The sequence below is a fragment of the Rhagoletis zephyria genome, unplaced genomic scaffold, assembly GCF_001687245.7.
Source record: "Rhagoletis zephyria isolate East Lansing unplaced genomic scaffold, Rhagoletis_zephyria_1.1 Rzeph_scaffold_03073, whole genome shotgun sequence".
NCBI classification, from domain to species: Eukaryota; Metazoa; Arthropoda; class Insecta; order Diptera; family Tephritidae; genus Rhagoletis; species Rhagoletis zephyria.
In genome coordinates this window covers 29,614-34,839 of record NW_016160157.1, presented here as the reverse complement: position 1 = coordinate 34,839, position 5,226 = coordinate 29,614, and positions in this window count along the sequence as shown.

The window sequence follows — 5,226 nt, the reverse complement described above, 5'->3', positions numbered from 1 at the left end:
ACAAATACATACAAATTTGTTCGAACGTCAATATATAACTTTGTGTACATATTTCATTAAAACTTTGGAGGTCTCCACTATAAGAGTTGTATATTTGAAAATTAGAGAGTTCTACCTTTAAGTTAAGTAATACTTGTTTTACCCCCTAATTTATGGGACCATTTTCCAAAGTCAGCCCACCGTTATTCACTCAAAGTTGTATTCGGAACACGATATGTCTTATGTAGGAACTGCATCCGGTTATAATCGATTACGCTGCAAGCCTGATTTGCTTGGAATTTTGTTTTTCTCGTTGTTTTGTTTTATGTTACTTGAAAATAGTTTTCACTATAAGAAAATATTGAAATTCATTTCATTTGGGTTAAAGAAAACGACAACTGTGAAAAAATATCAACCAATACATTCAAATAAATTGTCAAATAAGCATATTTACATTTTTTGTTTTGCCTATCTGGATTACTGTATACTGTGATGTAAAGTTGAGAGAATGAATTCAAATATTTTTTTTTGTCAATTACGATGTTTGATTTCAGTGTTAAAAAATTGAACTAAATAATTCTTCAGGGTACTCGCGCATTTCATTTACTTCAATAATAAAATAATTTGCAACATCAATGCAGTTCTACACAGAACAAATACTACCTAATATAATAGAGTAATAGAGTACTGAATAAAAAAATTAATATGACAACAATAAGAAATCGCCTCTACATTCGTTCGCGAATAATCCAATACGATGGTCTCTTACATTTGTTTAGAAATCATAATCTGTCCCTGCAGTCTACTTAGTTCAACAATTTTATGAACGTTTTAGCAAAAAAGAGTATTTAGTACTGAAACAGAACCCAAACATTAAACACGCCAAACATACTTTTTCGATCTGTACACAATTAGTGTTTGGCCGAGCTTCTCCTCCGATTCGTGGCGTGCGCCTTGATGTTGTCACACAAAAGTGACCTACAGTTTTACGCCGGCTCCGAATGGCGATAATAAGCTGACTTCCAATAACATTGCATACGTACAAAGTATAAAGTTCCATAACGTCGAATTACAAAATGTTTACAATGTACACGTCCAAAAATTTGGGTTTAATTTTTAACCGCGCTGGAACTACTGCCTTTTTTAATCTTGTATAGTATACTTTTTAAATCAAATATATCAAATATATTCTGGTTTAAATTTTAGTCTAGGAGCCAAGAAAATTATGTTTTGCTGTGAGTGGTTCAAAAATCAAACCAAAATATTTTAATTTTAGTTTCTAGGTTTCATATTTAGAAAATTTTGTTTAAAATCTAAACCGAAATACAAAGCACGAAGCATGAAATTTATGATTGTTTTATTCTTAGTTATGAAAATGTTTGGGTTTAAAATTTAAACCGAACTGTTTAAATTCTATACCCAACATATGTGCTCTCTTTTTATAAAACTTGGAAGGTTTGTATTTGAAACTGAATTTAGTTTGGTCATATAAGTAGTCCAAAAAGCTTAAAATTAAAATCGAAATTTTTAGCTGTGTACGTTTTGGAAGTCAGCCATATTTTTATGAGAAGCTGTTTTTCATGGCAGAAATAACAGTCGGAAGTTTTGCTAATGCCTGCGGAAGGGCGACCGCTGTTAGAAAACAACTTTTTATTTTTATTTTTTTTTTTGATGTTGGTCAGAAACTGGGCCACTACACCACATCGGTCGCCAATTTTTAGTTTTCGAAAATTTTTAAATCTTCTCTATTCCTTTGCAGTCATATTTGTTGCGTATACCGATATGTACAAACATTAGTTCACTTACTTAACTATTTATCAAACTATTGAAAACGAGCCATTCTTTTGGAGTGTTCTAACTCGTCATATCGTCGCTACCATGTCAAACTATCGAATGTGCAAAAATATTTTTTCACTTATGCTCGCTTGCGCATGCGTTTAGAATGATACGTAAGTTGCCAAATCGTCGAATTTCTAGTCTTCTTAGAAGCAGAGGAGACAGGTTTTAGTGTCGAATCCCACATGTGTTCCCAATGGCAACAACATTTTTTATAACAGCTTTTTTTTTGCTCTACTGAAAAGTTCCGATTTTTACATTCAGAACAGAATACTGTGCTTTACAAATAAATTATCGCATTTAATGTGAAAAATGTTGAATATTTTCGCTTAAAATTATATTAACAGCCCTATTAACGCAGTCACAAAACTCAACGTTTCATTATTTCCGTCATCCCTTGTCAAGTTGGGTTTGCAGACAAACCGGTTTCGGCATTGTGCCATCTTCAGTGTCATTTTTCGTTCTGTCTCCTTGCATAAAAATTTAAAAATGTATTTTGCAGCGGCATAATTTGACACATAGTAGAATAGTACTGTACGATTATTTCGCTTTTCTGGGGAAGTGATAAAACCAAGTTTTCCTGAAAGTCTGAATTGTATATCGACTGCTGAGTGGAAGACCGACCTATCTCGGCAGCCATTTCCAAAACACCCTATTTCAAACAACTTTTCAAAAACGTTCACTTCCTGCTTTTCTTCGCTTAAATTTCTTACTTAAAATTTGTCGTTCTTAGACTTAGATGTTTCCTGCAGTACAAAGCCAAACCAGTCAGTAAAAATACCAGTTCATTAACTAGTGTGTTTTAAAGCGATGGCTTATCAGTTCGGCAATTTCAAACAACTTAAGCGTTTAGTGATATCTGCCTTTCAATTTCCAAAGTAAAAAAAAATGTCGGCTGGTGCATTGCGAGAAGACTACTGGTTCTGGTTCTGAGATCGCAGGTTGGAGTCCGCATGAAGGTGGTTAAGATTTTTAAAATTAAGTAAATGTAAGCCAATATAATTATTTCAATTTAAATATACATAAATAACAAATTTGAAAATCGAATTTCATCATTTCACGTACATATGGGACTAAATACTTGTGCCACAATGAAAACCCTAAACAAAAAACAAGTAAGAAAGTCTAAGTTCGGGCGGAGCCGAACATTAAATACCCGGCGCAAGTATTAAATATATGTTTTTTCACCCTTCCGAAACCTTCCGCTAGATGGTAAGCCGAGGTGTATCAATTTTGAGTAAATTAGCGTCCTTCAATTTCGAAATATTGAAGTTTCAAGCATTTCTTAAATTTACCGTTATATGAGAATCGGCCGTTATTTTAGTCCGATTTCAATAATTTTCAACGTTTTGCTTACACGTGGCAAGTACAATAACCATACCGAGTTTGGTACAAATTGGTAGAACGGTTACCGATATACTTATATGTGATCATAAGTGGGCGGTGCCACGCCCATTTTCCAAAATTTTACCATAAACGTATTTCTTGGTAAAGAATTGTTGCAAGCATCAATTTTGAATAAATTAGCTTCAATATTTACTGATTTATCGAAGATTTTGTATTTCTCTAAATTACCGTTATATGGGATGTGGGCGTGGTTATTGTCCGATTTTAAAAAGTTTCGGCGGTTTTTTATGCTGTACCAAGGCCAACAACTGTGCCAAGTTTGGAAGAAATTGGTGCAGCGGTTACCAAGATATACACATGTAACCATAAGTGGGCGTGGCTACGCCCATTTTCCAAAAATTTATAATATTCTTATTTTTCGTCTAAAACTTATTATAAATATCAATTTTGAGTGAATAATCTCCAGTAGTTACTAAAATATCGCAGTTTTCGTATTTCTGAAAATTACCGTTATATGGGAAGTAGGCGTGGTTATTGAGCGATTTTAAAAATTTTCGGCCATTTGGTATGTTGTGCGAAGGCCAACAACTGTGCCAAGTTTGGAAGAAATTGGTGCAGCGGTTACCAAGATATACACATGTAACCATAAGTGGGCGTGGCTACGCCCATTTTCCAAAAATTTATAATATTCTTATTTTTCGTCTAAAACTTATTATAAATATCAATTTTGAGTGAATAATCTCCAGTAGTTACTAAAATATCGCAGTTTTCGTATTTCTGAAAATTACCGTTATATGGGAAGTAGGCGTGGTTATTGAGCGATTTTAAAAATTTTCGGCCATTTGGTATGTTGTGCGAAGGCCAACAACTGTGCCAAGTTTGGAAGAAATTGGTGCAGCGGTTACCAAGATATACACATGTAACCATAAGTGGGCGTGGCTACGCCCATTTTCCAAAAATTTATAATATTCTTATTTTTCGTCTAAAAATTATTGTAAATATCAATTTTGAGTGAATTATCTTCAGTAGTTACTAAAATATCGCAGTTTTCGTATTTCTGGAAATTACCGTTATATGGGAAGTGGGCGTGGTTAAAGTCCGATTTCGCCCATTTTCAATACCAACCTACCTTGGATTAAGGGAAACCTACATACCAAATTTCGTTGAGATATCTCAATTTTTGCTTGAGTTATCGTGTACACGGACAGACGGACACACGGACAGACGGACAGACGGACGGACAGACAGACATGGCTTAATCGATTTCTTTTTTCATCCTGATCATTTATGTATACATTTGTCTATATCTATCTCGATTCGTTTTGGCTGTTACAAACAACCGTTATGTGAACAAAATTAATATACCCTTGTGCACAAGTGCGCTCGGGTATAAAAATAAATAAAAAATTCCCTGCGTCAGGACTTGAACCTCGGACCTCAGGAAAACCACGCCTGTTTTTTGCTCTGTCGGCCATACTTATGCCTTTCACGGGGGATGAATTAGCAGACAATTGACATCTCGCAGGACATCTCCATGTTAACAATACCAGTCGCTAACATTGTAAAAGGATAGAACGTGAACTAGTGGGCTGAAACGCAAACTGGTCGAATACATCGATACATTTCATGACTTCGCCTTCATTTTAGGCGCAATGGTACCAATATGTATTTACATATGTATACACATATGTACGTATATACGTATGCATAAATGTGTTTAATATCAGCGTTATTTTCATTGAACGTCATGAATTGTGTCAATTGCCACTGTCTAAGCCTTAATGTCTACAAACAAACATTTGGTCAACACAGCGTATGAGTAACATTTGCTCGATATGCAATATGTCTGCATGAAAGCATGCTTATATCGCCGATGTTTTTGCAAAACCGCCTAAATGGCCGTTGTGGCAAAAATGCGATTTGGTAACCCTGAACGCCAGGCATCGAGATGTATGCATAAAAATCGTTAAATCGTTATTAAAACAACGGATTTGTAAAATAATAGCAAGAGAAAATACCGTCTATCAAGGCTATGCCTTCAAAGAATAAACCGTATTTTCCCTC